The sequence below is a fragment of the Ambystoma mexicanum genome, chromosome 4p (assembly GCF_040938575.1).
Source record: "Ambystoma mexicanum isolate Mex_15411 chromosome 4p, UKY_AmexF1_1, whole genome shotgun sequence".
Lineage (NCBI taxonomy): Eukaryota > Metazoa > Chordata > Amphibia > Caudata > Ambystomatidae > Ambystoma > Ambystoma mexicanum.
This window is the reverse complement of record NC_090927.1, coordinates 407,999,128-408,017,364: the sequence shown is the minus strand read 5'-3', so window position 1 is coordinate 408,017,364 and position 18,237 is coordinate 407,999,128.

Here is an 18,237-nt window from a genome sequence, read left to right as displayed (position 1 = left end):
CCTACTAGCACGCTCACACACTGTACGTGCTGGCAAAATATGGTTGCCTCCACTAACCAGTCGATCCATTCTTGTGATCCTAGTAAAGCACTCACAAATTTCAGGATCCTGCCTCAATTATTTTCTCTATATCAGCCATCACAGATACATTTGCATTTCTTCATATCTCCGAGCTCCTCATTTGTCCAGTTTTTCTAATCTCTTTCCCGGTTTGCCACAAGAGGAAAGTATGGTATTGGTAAATGTGCCTCTCCATGGCATCCTCCACTGACATTGGATGCATATCCTTCCAAATTACATATGCCAGGTAACGATATGATACTATATGGCATTCATAACGCGCCTATACAAATGTGTTTCAAGGTGCGAGATGCAGGCCTTATTACGCAGGTTTACCTCTCCTGCTGAAAAGGCACCACACCCATAACTTCACAACCATGACAGTGCTGCAGTACTTGTGGTGTGAAAGTGGCCCTGCTAGTGGATGGTGCCACTGGTGCCAAGTAAGCTTGGCCAAACACAAAGGCATGGAATGTTTTGTCTATCCTAGAGCGTTAGGGTAATACGGGCTGCTTGCAACAACTTGTTTGGTGATGAAATACTGCAGTATCTAACACTTTGTCTGGAACTTTGGAGGCCCACTCACCAAGTATGTCCCTTGTCTGAAACCTATGCCTCTTGCTCACGGTTATGATAAAAGGATGACTCTGGAAACATGTAAGAAGAAACTAGGTGTGTGTGCACTTAATATTATTTACAAGGTTTAGAGTGTTTTTCAATAGTATTTAAATACTGGTTTATCAGTGCTGAAGAAATGTTGAGAGCTGTGTTTACCTGGAATGCAACATATTGCATGAAAATAATGAAAAGGAAATGGTGAATGAATCTTTAATGGGCATTCGGCATGAATGTCCCCCACTCCCCTTGTTCGGTATTATGAGTTTGGGAGTTCCGGGGGGTGTCCCCCCCTTCCACTACACGGATAGCGTCAGGGAAATGAAGATTGAGAGACAAAATAAAAAAGGATCCTGTGGTGGAAGTTCCCACCCAATAAAGGGATATGGAAGTAACGTTGCAGGGAGTCGGGTGAGGTGAGGCACAAAAATAAAGGTAAGCGTGATGCCAGGAAGGATAGATGGGTAAAAGGGGAAGCAGGTAGGTGGGATATGAGAAACAGTGATCTATGTGATCACTGAATGCCTCCATTTTCAGATTTGACATTTTCTTCTGCAAAATTATGTGGCGTGCACTGATCACATAGATCTGAGTTCAATACATCACAGTACCAAAACATTTTTTTCAATCATTGCCTTATTGGTGTTGATAACAATTTGTGAATGGAGTGTATTTAAACATGAGCTGCACACATTTCAAGACAAGGAGCAAGCACCTGGAATATGTTACGGAAACAAAGTGACCATCTTAGTCTTAGCTGTAAATTCCTTTGAGCTTTATTAGCATGTTCTTAAATTACATTAGCTTAGCATCTCAGGGTCCATTACGTAGGACCCAGGCAGGGGCTCTCCAACTGCCTTAGCTTTGAACCCTCACCCCAAACATTAGCATACCATTCCACATTACATCACCAGCTCCTGCACACACTAACAAGAACATCTCCCTTTCTACCAAAGACACCAAATACACATGAAGCACATCACAACAGTTATAAACATAAGAATCCTTCCTGGGTCCCAAAACACTCATGATCACAACACTGAAGCTTAGATGAACTGGATTCCTTGAACATGTTCTTATAATTTGAATACCATGCGTCAAGAAAATTTCCTTACAGTAAAAATGTGATTCAAATTCAAGGTCCATCTTTACTGTGTGTTTTGAGTACTAAATAATGTAAAATATAAGGACTGTTGAGGCATTTTGTAAAGTTTAACTGTATATAATTTTGAGGGAAACAACTTCTTTATAGAGGACTTAAAAATCTTTACTCTAAACCATCTAATTATCTTGGCCCTCGAACCCAGTATTTTTGACGATAGTCCAGATTATGAAAACATAATTAAACATAGAACCCAGCAGTGGGATCTCATCTTAAACACTGAAAAACGATATGTCCTTAAAAGATACAGACAATTGTCTTACCAGACTTTTTCAGGGAATAAATTGAGTAGTTACTTAAGCAAAGCCTGCAATATTGAATATTGAATTGAAGCACTTTGTTCTGTATTTAGGACTTCATATCTTGCGTTCTAAGGAGTATTTAAGCACATGGCATGATTCACATCACAAGATCTCCTTTGTGGGCTCTGTCAAACAAACATTGAAACAAGTCAACATGTTCTCACCTCTTGAAGGTTTATGGGGGGGTTTTCATCTATATTGATAATATTTGTAAAGACCAATTTTGGTCAACACTATTTAGAGCACAATCAATAGTGATTACTGTTGCTGCATTTTCAATATGGAACATAATGTTAAAGGAAATTGAGGCTAAGTGATGTTTGCACTATGCAAAATGATGAATACATTTCTTTTATCATTTTCTTATGAAAAAGTTTCCTACTTTTTATTAAATGTTGTGTTTATTATGATATAGATATACACTTAATACAAAAAAAAACAATTATATATTTTCAGTGATTGGATATGTATATATTTAATTTTATTTAAAACAATGTGACCTAGAGTCACACAGGAACCATTTTGTTATACCATACACATATTTAACTCATAATCCTTGCATTTGAGATTCAAAGTGACTTGCCTGAGTCTGGTGGTATGAAGGGGAGCTCAAAACTGCTAGCAGGGAAACTGGAAACTCTTTGAATATTCTACTTATCAGGCCTAACCCAGATCAGGCATTCACAATAACAAAACATGAATAGCACATACAAAGTCCTTGTTGGTCTGTTCAAACCTGTTCCAAAGATTATACAAATAAATCCCCTTCCAGATGTCACTGAATGATTTGGGTTCTCAGTTTCAAAGAGCTTGTCAAAATGTATCAAGCTCCAAGCATCCCATACACATTCCATTAGCCCAGTTTAAGGGAAGGTTAGTGAACTCTATGCACAGCACATCAAAAGGTATCTGCTTTCAACAGATATGGGCCCTCATTACAACACCGGCGCTAAACCATGGCACTATTAGCACCACGGTTGTTGCCGGTGTTGTAACGGGTCCACCATGGTTCAATGGGGAATTACCACCCCATTCCAAGGTTGGCGGGGCATTAATTCCCCATTGAACCATGGCCCTTCCCCATTCCCATTTTTGCCCCATAGGGCTCTATGGGAATGGGGAAGGCGCTAAGTACGGTACCGCAAATTGCGATACCGTACTTAGCACCAAGGTCCCTTTGCGGGTCCCTTCTTAAACGGCTGGTGTAGGGACCTCGTAATCAGGCGCTAATGGGTTAATGGCGCCGCAGCCTTTTACGGTGTCGTTAACCCATTAGCGCCAGGGTCGTAATGAGGCCCATTGATATCCTGCAAAAGGAGTATGTAGGCAATGCACTGCCACTGCCACCTGCAGGCAAACCTCAGCAAATCCGCACTAGAATGAATAGACTGTAGCCTGAGGAAAATCTTAAATCAAATGTTTAATTATTAAAATGATCACTGCCTGCAATACACACAACACTTAAAGACCTTCGCCACTCTAGGCCCGCACTTACCCATTTATTAATTTTTATTTTCTGCAGATGATAGCTACCTAGCCCATACTTCTCTGGGAACTTACACCTGCTGCTCACTCACAAGCAGATGCACCGAAGCACTTACCCCATCCCCTATTCCCCTCCTATTTCTGCACTTGCATGCTCTGAATGCTCACAAGGCCTAGTAGGTTCATCTATGTCTTCCAGTGTATCCATTGTTTCCTATCCCATGTCCACTCCCTGTTGCCCAGTGGGCGCTTTTGTATAAGCACCTAACAAATGTCCAATAAATAAATAAATACAAGCTCAGATCGACAAAAAATTGTGACATTCTATAGAAATGTGTAATATTGATCAAATTATGTAAAAGAATATATACTCCATTGTGAACAGGCAAAAAATGGCCAAAACACATAACTTGCCAAATCTTATAGCAACACGATTATTGCAGTGTCTAATTGTGTGCACTGACTTTCAGATTACAGTGATATAGGTTCTATTAAGCTAGTATATTGTAATCAACAATTATGATTATGAAATGGAATTGGCATCTCTTCAATCGGAGTGGTTTTGACTCTCACCTTTGGGACTGGGAAAACCACACCTCACCTCTATAAGAAGGCAGGGGAAGAGTCAGAAAGATATTTAATCGCATGCACACAGGACACAGGAGATAATATGATATGGAATATGAGGAGAATAACCATGAGGATTTTGTGAGTAAACTGGAGATGGGAGAACAGAGCTGATATTATTTGAAGGTCTGTCCCCAGGTAGATTGGAGACCAGTCCACTGAGAGAAGGTTGATCAGTTTATGTTTGGAATTTGGTTTCCGGACTGCCACCTGATGAGAGGGTTTGCAGATTAAATGATTCCAGGATGACTAAGTCTCCTTGCAGATTTTCCAAAGTGAGAAGTCATATTTAAAAAGATCATTTAAACCCCAATCGATTGCAAACTGTTTATGTAGATTGACTTGGGCAAGTATGGGAAGGTAAAGGGCAAGGACTATAGGAGAATGCAATTTGAGAACAGAAACACAGGTGCTGATATTTGACATGCCCTGTGTCATCCCAGTTACACGGGACACCAAATGAGTCACTTCTTTAAAGCCCAATGTACTAAACAGAATTTAAAACTGAATGCATTTTGGTGCCACTTTAATGTGGATTCGCCGTTGTAAAAGTAATTACATTTAAAAATACAAATTAGTGGCTTAAGCAGGTATGGAGTCATTTTAGGCTAAAGTATCATTGTAATATACAGTTGGCTGGATGATATTGTGCAATAATGCACCAGGAGGAGGCCATAATCATGAATTAGCTGTTTGCAGATAAAAAATTAGTTTAGGGAATTATTTCTATTTAATAAGAATTGAGCGATCTCGGTTTTATCATCATTCAGGAAGAGGCCATGGGATGCCATCCAAGCCTGAATGAAGAGGTATATCTTGTTTACCAAGGCCCTATCCTTGACAAAGTTGCCCGAAAGGGGAATAAGGATCTGGGTGCCATCTGCATAGTTAGTGTAAGTGACATGCAGACTGTCCAACCTGTCAAAGAGGGGCTTGGTAAATATGTTATACATGGTGGGTGAGACACAGGATCCCTGAGGCACGCCGCAGGAGATTTGGATGGGGTCTGCAGAAGTTGAGGGGGAGAAGACTCTCATCGTGCAGTTTGCTAGAAAGGACTTACCCAGGTTATAGCATCACTTGAAAAATGGGCAGCCGATTCCAGGTGTTTCCATAAGACTGTGTGATCCACCAGGTCGAAGGCTGCCGAGAGGTCAAGGAGGAGTAGCAGAGCTGTCTGCCCATTATACTTCAGCTCATCAATTTGGGTCTTGAGGTCTATTAATGCTGTTTCCATGCCGTGTTGGGGTCGAAAACCAGACTGCGGGATCCTAGTAGGTGGTTTGCTTCAAGGCAATCGTGGATTTGAAGGTAAGCTACTCTATCAATTATTTTGAGAAGGAAGGGGACTGTGGTGATGGGTCTGTAATTAGTCCAAATGGCAAGGTCTAGAGTTTGCTTTTTTAACAGTGGGAGAACCCAAGATTTTTTAAGGTTGTTAGGCACCGTGTTGGTCTTGTAGGAAGCGTTAATAAGCTTTGAGATAAATGGTGCTAGATCTCTGGCTGCATCCTTTATGATTTGTGCCGGACAGTTGTCACCCTGGCAATTCGAAGGCTTCAAGGAGAGTATTATTTTCTCGGTCTCTAGGATGGAGATATCCTTGAATCTAAAGGGAGTGATAGAACTATCCTGTGTAGCATAAGAGGCAAATTGGGGATCAGTCTGGAGCAGTAGAGATTTTTTATTGGCTATTTTCAGTTGGAGGGATGCAATTTTATTTGACTGGGCATTTTGGATGTCCCTGCGCCATTGCTTGTCTTTGGGGACATTATCTGTGGGGGGGGGGCTTCCATTTCATAGAGGATGGTGAATAATTACTTAGTATTGGAATTAGCCTTTGATATTCTGTCGTTGAACATGTTTTTTTGTAAGGATTATTTCTTTTTTATACATTTTAGCAAAGTTAGTTTGCTTAGCTTTGTTCTCATCCATGGGAGAGTGGCGCCAAGTGGCTTGCAATTTTCATTTTTGGAGTCTTAGCTCTTTATGGTGTGGTGTAAACCAGGCGTTAAGGTGAGCTTTCCGCCTACTTTTGCAGAGTTTAATGGGAGAGATGGTGTCAAGGGCCTTTGTCATAGAGTTGTTAAAGACCTCCACCAGAAGGTTAGGGTCTGCGTTGCTGGCAAGGGCATTGATTGATGGATGGAAGGAGGTGAGGTAGTAGTTTTTCTACTGTAATATCCTTCTTACTTCTGGTTGGGAGTGAGGGAGCCATGGCAGTGGCTTTAGAACAGTGAGGTTCGAGTGTGGAGGAGAAACTGATTAGGTGGTGGTCAGTCCAGGACTGCAGGCGATGTTAGCAATGGAAATATTACAGTTCAACTCAGCCACCCAGTCGAGTGTCCGACCTTTGATGTGGGTCGGGGCAAGAACTTTTTGTGTGAGACCATGATCCGCCAGTATGGTTGCTACTGATTGGGCATGTTTGTTTTCAAGGTCATTGAAGCCCAGGTTGAAGTCTCCCATCAATAAGATCTGTGAGGAGTCTTTCATATTATTGGCCAAGAGGCTAGGTAAATCCTCTTCAAAGGTGCCCAATGGACCGGGGGGTCTGTAAACCAAATGAATGGTTAATGTCTGATTACTGGATATGGGTAGTTTGGCTGTAAGCACCTTGCATGAGTGGTATGCAGGTGGCATGGCAAGTCTAATGGCAAGCTTGGTTTTGGAAATAATAGCTAGACCGCCTCCTCTGGCATTGGGTCTGTCTATTCTGATTATATGGTAGCTGTCTGGGATAGCTAGCATAAGGGCAGGGCCTGCTGCGTCGTGAAGCCAGGATTCGGTTCTTGCTAGAAAGTCGAAGTTCCCGTTAGATAGGGTGTCTGAAATTCCGGTGGCATGTGCCACAAGGGATCTGGCATTAATAAGAGCTCCTAATATAGTTGAAGCGGTGCTACTAAGTTTATGAGGGGGGGAGTGTTTAGTTTTGGGTCGGTTAATTTTAGTATGAGTAAGGATGGAGGGTGTGATCTTGTGATTAGGTATTCTATGCCTAGTCTCCTGCTCAGGCCTAGAAATAAATTCCTGAGCTTGAGGGATGGCATTAGGTTTAGGGTGGTTTTTGTACCTGATGTTATTGTTAGTTTTTGGCTCGTAGAGGCGGGGAAGTCTTGTTCCCCGCCTCTACGGAAGTCTGCTGTTTGTCAGCTGAGTTGGGCATGGTGCGATCTTGATGAGGGCCCTGATAGTGTAGAGGCAAAGTAAAGATAGGAGTAGCTGATTCAACTGGGTCTTACTTGTGTTCATGGCTATACGTGAGGCGGGCTATACTGACAAGTGCGAGCAGTTCACAATTGGGCTAATCCACTGGGGAATGCAATATACATAATTAGACTAAATTGAACTATGCAGGCTGTTCACAATTGGGCTAATCCACTGGGGAATGCAATAAACACAATTAGACTAAATTGAACTATGCAGGCTGTTCGCAATTGGGCTAAACCCCTGGGGAATGCAATACACAAAGTTAGACTAAATTGAACTATGCAGGCTGTTCACAATTGGGCTAGTCCACTGGGGAATGCAATACACAAAATTAGACTAAATTGAACTATGCAGGCTGTCCACAATTGGGCTGGTCCACTGTGGAATGCAATGCACAAAATTAGACTAAATTGAACTATGCAGGCAGTTCACAATTGGGCCAATCCACTGGGAAATGCAATACACAAAATTAGAACAAATTGACCTATGCAGGCTGTTCACAGTTGGGCTAGTCACACTTGGGCTAGTCCACTGCGGAATGCAATACACAAAATTAGACTAAATTGAACTATGCAGGCTGTTCACAGTTGGGCTAGTCACAATTGGGCTAATCCACTGGGGAATGCATTACACAAAATTAGACTACATTGAACTACGCAGGCTGTTCACAATTGGGCTAATCCACTGAGAAATGCATTACACAAAACTTGACTAAATTGAACTATGCAGACTGTTCACAATTGGGCTAAACCACTGGGGAATGCAATACACAAAATTAGACTAAATTGAACTATGCAGGCTGTTCACAATTGGGCTGGTCCACTGTGGAATGCAATACACAAAATTAGACTAAATTGAACTATGCAGGCTGTTCACAATTGGCCCAATCCACTGGGAAATGCAATACACAAAATTAGACTAAATTGAACTATGCAGGCTGTTCACAGTTGGGCTAGTCACAATTGGGCTAGTCCACTGGGGAATGCAATACACAAAATTAGACTAAATTGAACTATGCAGGCTGTTCACAGTTGGGCTAGTCACAATTGGGCTAGTCCACTGGGGAATGCAATACACAAAATTAGACTGAATTGAACTATGCAGGCTGTTCACAGTTGGGCTAGTCACAATTGGGCTAGTCCACTGGGGAATGCAATACACAAAATTAGACTAAATTGAACTATGCAGGCTGTTCACAGTTGGGCTAGTCACAATTGGGCTAGTACACTGGGGAATGCAATACACAAAATTAGTCTAAATTGACCTTTGCAGGCTGTTCACAATTGGGCTAAACCACTGGGGAATGCAATACACAAAGTTAGACTAAATTGAACTATGCAGGCTGTTCACAATTGGGCTAATCCACTGGGAAATGCAATACACAAAATTAGACTAAATTGAACTATGCAGGCTGTTCACAGTTGGGCTGTTCACAATTGGGCTAGTCCACTGCGGAATGCAATACACCAAGTTAGACTAAATTGAACTATGCAGGCTGTTCACAATTGGGCTAGTCCACTGTGGAATGCAATACACAAAATTAGACTAAATTGACCTATGCAGGCTGTTCACAGTTGGGCTAGTCACAATTGGGCTAATCCACTGGGGAATGCATTACACAAAATTAGACTACATTGAACTACGCAGGCTGTTCACAATTGGGCTAATCCACTGAGAAATGCATTACACAAAACTTGACTAAATTGAACTATGCAGACTGTTCACAATTGGGCTAAACCACTGGGGAATGCAATACACCAAGTTAGACTAAATTGAACTATGCAGGCTGTTCACAATTGGGCTAGTCCACTGTGGAATGCAATACACAAAATTAGACTAAATTGACCTATGCAGGCTGTTCACAGTTGGGCTAGTCACAATTGGGCTAGTACACTGGGGAATGCAATACACACAATTAGACTAAATTGACCTTTGCAGGCTGTTCACAATTGGGCTAAACCACTGGGGAATGCAATACACAAAGTTAGACTAAATTGAACTATGCAGGCTGTTCACAATTGGGCTAATCCACTGGGAATTACAATACACAAAATTAGACTAAATTGAACTATGCAGGCTGTTCACAGTTGGGCTGTTCACAATTGGGCTAGTCCACTGCGGAATGCAATACACAAAATTAGACTAAATTGAACTATGCAGGCTGTTCACAATTGGGCTAGTCCACTGGGGAATGCAATGCGCAAATTAGGCCAGGCTAATGTGTGCGGCTGTTCACCATAAGAGGCCATTGTGCCTACAAGCGCAGTAAGCAGTGAGCAGCATACTTTATCAGTGTAAACCTAGATAAGGGCTTGGAGAGGCAGGTGGTTATTGACACACAATGTATCAGCATCAGGCTGATCAAGGTAGGGAGCTGAGATAATAGATATATCGCCGCACTTAGCTCGGGCAACTAACGTTTATAATTGACAAAAATGCAGTTCGCAGGGTGCAAGATGAATAATGTTTGGCACGCGTAAAGCAAGGTGTGGCAAACTGAAGGCACAGACACATGGGGTCAGTGCGACGCTTGTATTCAAAGACCTTGGCTGTGAAGCCAGCGGTGCGGGCTGCACTCCTGTGACCACTTTATAGTGGTTTCTTGAAACTTAGGATGGGTCGTTATCCGAACTCATAAAAAAATCATATATGCTTAAATTCTTATTCATATAGTTATATTTAATTCCAAAGACTGGTAAAGGTAGGTAAATTAGATTCATGCAGGTGCCTTTAGGAATGGCCAATGCATTTCGGAAGTCAAACTTCCTTCATCAGGGCCTGGTAAGGGTTATCATTACAAAAGTATAGCAAAAAAACATCAACAATACGACCCGGTATTGTCAAAGTACCATATTCAACAATGTTGTATAAAATCATTTGATGCATGATCATATTGAATCACAGTTATTATGCAAATCGTTCAGACATTTATCCGTTAAATGTCCCAAAAACACAACCCAAAGTCATATACATTCATACCATTAGAAACAAAATCAAATCAAGTATACATACGGGTTGCATGAAAAAATGCAGCGTGTGCATGTCATCCCCACGTGTATGCAGATATTGTAAGAAGAAAAGAGAAAGAAACAATATGAGCGATGGTAAATAATCGTTCTTATGGGGAAAAAAACAACTTAGTACATGAAAACTCTGCGGGTAAACTGACCTTGTTTCCCTTCGGTGTAGGGATGTGTGTAGAGTTGAGATTAGAAGTCACCCTGCTTGTTGTCTAGTGAACGCGCGTTCATACGTAGCGTTTACACTATACCTCTGTAATAATAAATTAAGGGTCAATGTTAGCTTCAAAGATGGGTCGGGTAAACTAAGTAATTTAGCGCAAGGATGCTAAAGCTTACCTCTATTCTTCAAGAACGATCGTGAAACTGAGCGAGAAGCCGCGAGGACGCGTGTAACTCGGCAAATGGCTCGGTTGTTGTACGTTGTTATGGTTACCAATATAGGCTAGACCGGGAGGTGAGGTTGAGTCGTTATGGCGGCCATGTTGTAATTTAACAACCTCTCTATAATGGAAAGTAAAGCATGTCGTGTATGATGCAAGCTGAGAGCAAGAAACGTTAAGAAAAAGAAAAATACTCATCAGACTTGTTGCCGTGCCGGCTCGTGGATCTTATTTACCATCGATCCGACATACAAGCTTAAAGTAAGGCTAGGTAACAAATAAACTGTTGCCTCGGAGATCGGAAATAATCTAAAGATCTCGAGTGAGGAAGGGGAGAAAAACAATTAATATTACCATCTATAACCAAACTCATGTGTGAGTCACTAATTGAAATGAAGCGAAAAAATGAAAGATTAAAACAACTAATTCACAATTACATACATCAAAGTGAATTTTAAGTCCTATATTAAAGCAACTGTTTCAGAATAAAAATATATACGATCATCTTTAAACTCCTTCTTCTACTTCCCAGCTATTGATACTAATAGCCCTAACCACGTGATTCAAAAATCTAGATCTATATTTAGAATACTGTGATTTGACATCCGTCTATTCCACAAACATCATGAAAACAAATGAAAAATAATTACAGTCATGAAGATTCTTGCACATAGTTGACACATAATTCAAGTTATAAAAAACAACTCAAATCGAATTCTTCGTTGATTCCATCAGGTGACAATGCATCAAGTTTATCAATCCAGAACGCTTCCTGTTGCGCCCTCCATTTTTTCATGTCCTTATTAACCTTTCTTATGGGTTGTACTTCCAACACTGTAAATCTTAATTGTGTTACCGAATGTCCGTTCATCATAAAATGTCTTGCTACTGCTGAAGTAGTATTCTGATTTCGGATACATGACTTATGTTAGTTTATTCTGACCCGTATCTTACGAGCTGTTTCTCCCACATAATATATGCCACATGGGCACCTTATGGCATAAATCACGTTTTCTGACAAACATGTCGCATGATATCGCAATTTAATTTTGGCACCAGTTTTAGGATGCATTAAGGTATTACCCTTCATCACATTATTACAGTTATTACAACTCATGCACGGGTATGTTCCAGGATGTTTGTCTGGTTTCCTACTTATATCTTTACTTCTCGTATTCACTAACATGTTGCGTAAGTTATTACTTCTTTTATACGCGAAAACCGGTGGTTGTGGAAACAAATCCTTGGTTCGTGGATCACTCGTAAGGATACTCCATCTGTCTTGAATTATGTTTTTAATTTTTCTGCTTTGTATGGCATAAGTGGTAATGAAGGCCAATTCAGGATTCTCTCGTTCCTTCCTTTTAGTCAAAAGTTGGTCCCTTGTCTGTATTCCTGTCTTTTGGCGTGCCGTTTGCAAATCTGTCTCAGGATAACCTCTTTCTTTCAATCGTTCCTGTAGAAGTTCAAGTTGTCTCTCAGAGTCTTCCGGATCACTAACAATCCGCTTAATCCTCAACATCTGTCCAAACGGTAAATTACGTAGTAGGTTTGGTGGATGAAAACTCATCCGATGCAACAGGTTGTTCCGATCTGTTTGTTTAGTATACAGTGTGGTATTGATCCTGTTCCCACTTATCACTGTTTGTACATCTAGGTAATGTACATTGGGGTTACCAACCTCTAGGGTAAATTGTAGGTGTGTGTCTATGCCATTTAGGTATCTTAGAAACGTGTCCAGGTCTTCCCTTCTTCCTGACCATACGTCAGTGCGACGCTTGCCAGCGTTAAGATTGGAAGTTCAACAGTTACAGAAGAGCGCCGGGAGTTCAGAATAAAAAGAGAGCCTGCTATCGAGTAGACTCGCTGTAATTAAACGTCGGTATGCTGCCAGTTTTCTACTGTGGCAAGCTGAAGTCATCACAGACCAATGACCAGATGGGTGCTGCCATGGCTAGGGATGCATCCTGATCCAGAGGAAACGTTGCAAGGAAAACCTGAGCCTGCCTTTCCTCCCATTCACACAGGCAGGCAATGGTGCAGTAGCCTCAGTCTCCTCCTGAACTATCCGCTAGTGGACCACCTTTGGCTCCTCTGCCTTGCATTCTTTAATCTCCTGGCAGGTTCAAGCATCCCACAGGGCTGTTTCTCAGCGCTTTGAGCACCCGTCCTTTCGAATGTATACACGAGTTAATATAAGATGAAGAACAGTTTTGTTTTTATTGGCAATCAGACCAAAAATGTTCCATGTTTGCTTCAAGAGGACAGAGCATTTCAAGTGATCAGTGCTAAATAGTGATAGGAAAGACTGCAACCAACTTCGCAGCATAATAACATACTTGGCTCACTAAAACCAAACTATTTTGAGTGGGATAAAACCTCAGTCTTTAAAATGTAAACCTAATCTTAAAAATGCATTGGTATACATTAAACATTTCCGTTTCAATAATACAATATTTAGGGTCTTTAAAAAGAACTGTAAAAGCTATAAATATGATGGCAAAATGATGATACTTTATGACACTAACTGCTTGCTTTGTTTATGGGCTCTGTCTCATCCGATGGTCTTTCGAAAGCCGCTGGAAACAGACACAGTACTATTAGGTCACTGTCTGGACAATGTTGGCTGTTCGGGAGTTTCCTTTTATGTGTTTGTGAAACCTACACCCTGGGGCTGGTTGTCGTTCTATAATTATCTAAAGAAAGTCTGCTAAGGAAAAGGTCATGTATATTCCTATATATAGCTAGCAAACTCTATTTTCAGCATATGTGTTAGCAAGGAAATACAAATGAGAACATTGTTGGTGGGGAAAAAGGATTGCTTTTTTCAGAATGTGCAATGCCAATGGAACGCTCTTCAGGAAGTGGGAGTGAATTAATGTTCATACCTTTTACAGAAGACAGTGGTGAAGGCATGTTTTGAGAACACAATTTTAAGCAGCAATTGGCTGGGACAATCGGCCATTATGTGAACAAAAAAGAAATGTGGTTTTATAAACAAGGACATATGCATAGAGGAAAACAGTGGAGAAACAAGCAGGACTGAGCGGGGAATGTGGAAGGGAGAGGGGTGAAAGGGAGAGAGGGACAGTAGCAGGGGCGTAGGAAACACATAAAATCTGGGGGGGACAGGGGACATCTTGGGGACTTTGCTTTATTTATTTATTGTGTTTTAGTAAAAAAACTGAACGTTTCACAAAATTAGAATTAAAATAGCAGTATGTATTAAATTACAAAGATCACTGTATAAAACAAGAGAAAAGAAGAACATTAAAGGAAGCAGCAGCAAAGAACTTGTCTTTGTATGTTGCATTTCTGGATTTTTCATCTGATTATGAGCTCATGGTTAGAGAGAGGAAATGACACCAGCTTGTTAAGAGGCAGATCACCTGTAAGTGGACTCCTGCCAAATAGAGGAGTTGCAGCCTTTTCTACCAACTGCAAGTTGCTACCTTTTTTGTGTGGGGAAAGGAGACGTGTGTGTCTCTTGGAATGGAAGGATGGGGGTTTCAAAGACAGAGGAAATCTTGTTTGTACCTCTGAGCAAGCCCTGTTATGGGAGTAGAGGGACCAGGTGTGTGATGTTGCTGCTTTGATTGTCCTCGGGGGGGGGGGGGAGGGGGGGTACAGCAAACAAGGAGGATAAGCGATCGCAAGCCCACCCCCTTATAAGCACTCTCCAGGTCCGTGGCCGGATGTGTCGGACCCGGTGGATTCCTAGTAGGTGGGGTGTATGTGGACCCAGGGGGGTGGACAAAGGGTCAGCCCGCTAAGTGGGCTGCCCCTCTAGCGGCCCTGCGAGGGCCTGGCCAGCCTCTCACGATGAGTCTGGTACTTCTTATTCCATCTCATGCTGGCTTCAGAGCCTAGCCTTTCTTTGCCTTTGTTATTCTGAATGCAGAGCTGGCTTCTGTTCCTGTCTCGTTTAACATTTGCTCCAAAGCCTGATCTATTTGGTTCTCTCATATGTTACTAGGACGGCAGAGCATTTGGTCCTCTGCCCTGTTATATTATTCAAAAAGCCCTTCTGGCCTTTCTTTGCCTCTCCCTTGTCTCACTGCTTGCTTGCTTAATACATAACTCCTTGCCTGAACACTCAACATATTCTCCATAACACAGCAATGGCAGCTGCAGTCTGTCTTAACTTCTATTTGTTCTGTGTCTTGAATTGGCCTCTTATTTACGCTTTTGTGTCTACAGGGGAAAGGCATTTGCCAGTCACTGCCATGATGGTTCTACCTGGCCATAAGAGGGCAACAGCTAGCCAATATTGGAAGAACATGGGCATATTATGCCAGAGGCTGGCTTGCCTTTGTTTCTAACAGTAATTCATTGGATGAGGAAATGCGAGAAAACACATATTGCTTATAAATAAAGGGGTTGATGTCACACTTGGTTAAGACATTTTGATCATGCCAGGAGCTAATTTCCAGCTGCAATTAAGCAATTACCTTTCAGACTTCTGGCTTTAAATAACGTTAGGATCACCTGGAAAGCACAGAGGTTGCTCAACAGGGTTCCTGATGCACGAGGGTTACCCTACTTGAGGGCATGGATGATTGGAGGGCATGCTTGCCCTGTTTTGGAGCCTGGTCCCTACAGCCATGATGGGGGGAGGGGCCTATTACTTTTGGTTGTACGTACCCTTTGAGGGTGGGCAGACATTGCCTCCTGCTTTAGCCCACTAACAGGTCTGCTTTGCAACTTTATCACACATACCTGTCAGGTGGCATGTAACTCAATGCTACTAATGTTATCAGCCTCAGAAGTCTGGAATCCTTTGCCACATCAACTAGGGTACAGGCTTGCCACCTGAGACTTATCCATGTCTGAGTCTGCATCTGTCGCCCTGTGGGGAAGACGCACACAGAAAGAGCAGGGCACAGTGCCCTTGTGGGTTTTTCGCACTTCTTCCTCGGGGTGGCACAATTCACTCTGCCGAGAAAGTGGCACATGCTGGGCAACATTCTCCAACTTTGACATTGTCACCCAAAGAGCAAAATTGGCCATTTGAAATACCTCTGTCGACTTATTATTGTGCAATTCACACTGATGGGTTTAAGCCCCTGCTTAACGCGAGATGGCAATTAAGGGCATTTGCCAACGCACTCAAGAAGCACAGGACACCCTCTTACCAGCGACATGCCATGCTCACTCATTCTGATCACAAATTGCCATTTATCTGGGTTCATGTTAAATGTATTTATTTATTTATTACATGTGTAGGTAGCATCACGCAAAAACCACCAAGCATCAAGGCGCAAAGTAAACTGCATGGAGTGGACCATTTCCATTGGCGCACGTTTTTACTTTTCCACTTTGGAAGAGTGTAAAAACCTTGCGCATTAGCGATTGCTGGCGGAATTGATAATGGCTTCCTCTGGACTCCACCCGCTTTTACCAGGTTTCATTTCCAAGCAGATCCCAGAGGAATCCCTTTCCTTATTTCCCACATGAGAATCCATGCTGGCAGTAAGGCCGCATTTGTCTGGTGGAGCGGGAAATACAGGGGGTCCTGGTGTGTCCACTCGACTCTCGAACTCCACCCAGAAAATGCACGAAAATCTGGCCAATTAGAAAAAGCGACAGTAGTAGTGTTTTCCACCACTTTTTCTGAACCAATTGACCTGGAAAATGCTGTGATGCATTGGAAGCTGAATGCATTCACTCTGCCTATTATCCCACCGGAAGATTAAGACAGGTGCTGAACACAGGTGTTACATATTCCTGTACACAATCTGCATTTGGAGCATTAACTAACTGAGCTACCTTACAAATGATATCTCCTCTGGGGCTTTACCGTCTTAACCCCTTAACTGTCATGTGTATTTCCCCCCAGTGCCAAGGCCTTTTTTTGGTGATTTCGGTATGTCGCCATTAAATCCCTTGTAACTTCTTTGTTACATGAGATATCTCGGCCAAAGTTGGCCCCTTTTTCCCCACATGTAGGCGATCATAACGCCACCCAGGAATCCTAGTTTGCTGTAGGGGTGGGTGAGAGAAAATGACCAAAAAGGAGAACATTGGTTTTTTTTCAGAAAATGGCAATAAAATGTTGTACAAAGAAGCCTGTGGTGTTTTCGTTGTAAGAGCTAAGAACAAATGGTTTGCTGTGCTGGATTCGCCATTTTCCAGGCTTTCAAGAACAGATTGAGTGAAAACCAAAATAACATATTTTGATATGCTAATCAGCCGTTTTGTGAGAGGTAGGCAATGTTCGCGTTTATTGTCCAATAGGACATGCCTGGACGGAATAAAGAAAAGGGTAGGAAAGATGAATGGGAAGCCAGAAAGGCATACATTTCTGAAAAGTAGACTATATTCCAAGTTTAGGAAGGGGTGATTTGCACAGGTCAGGCAACAACTATGTAGGGAAAGATTCCATAGTTTGGGGGAAATCAGGAAAATGACAGAAAAAAAACACAATTTCCAGACATTTCTCTCTGGTAGCCCACCGAAACACGCAGCCAACAACACATGGCCTACCTTCCCGCCTTCCCATAGGTTTTCCGAAGAAAACGATCCCTCACATGTATGGGTGCACCTACCTGGGTGCAAAGGGAAAAGCCTAAAACACTGGTAACCCCAAGCCTTTTCGCACAGTAAATTTTCAGGAATTTTGCTCATGTGGACAACCTACAGATTTGGGCCTAAGGTGTCGAAGCCACAAAGAAAAACAGGGAACCCCATGCATTTCCGAAAAGAAGACACCGGTGGGAATCCACAGAGGTCTGACTTGCGCAAATTGTCATGGATTGTGGGTCATAAATTATGGGGCAAAGTCTGAAATTTGGTGGAAAAAACTCAATTTTCACTTTGTCTGGGATTGTCGGTAATACATTCTGAGGAGATTTGTGCATGTCAGACCTCTGTGGACTCCCACGGGTGTCTTCTTTTTGGAAATGCATGGGGTACCCTGTTAGCCTTCGTGGCCTCGACACCCTAGGCCCAAATCTGTAGGTTGTCTCCCCAAACCCCTTGGGGGTTACCAGTGGTTTAGCCTTTTCCCTTTGTGCCCAGGTAGGTGCACCCACTTATGTGAGATACCGTTTACGTCAGGACTCCTGTGGGAACACGGGAAGGTAGGACATGTGGTGTTGGCGGCATGTTTCGGTGGGTGGCAAGAGGGAAATGTCTGAAAATTTTAGTTTTTTCACCAAATTTTAGACTTTGCCGGGGATTGTGGCTAATACATTCTGGGGCGATTTGCGCAAGTCAGATCTATGTGGATTCCCACGGGTGTCCTCTTTTTGGAAATGTATGGGTTTCCCTGTTTTCCTTGGTGGCTTGGACACCCTAGGCCCAAATCTGTATGCTGCCAACATGAGCAAAATCTGCTCTGCCGAAAGGCTTGAGGTTACCAGTGGGTTAGC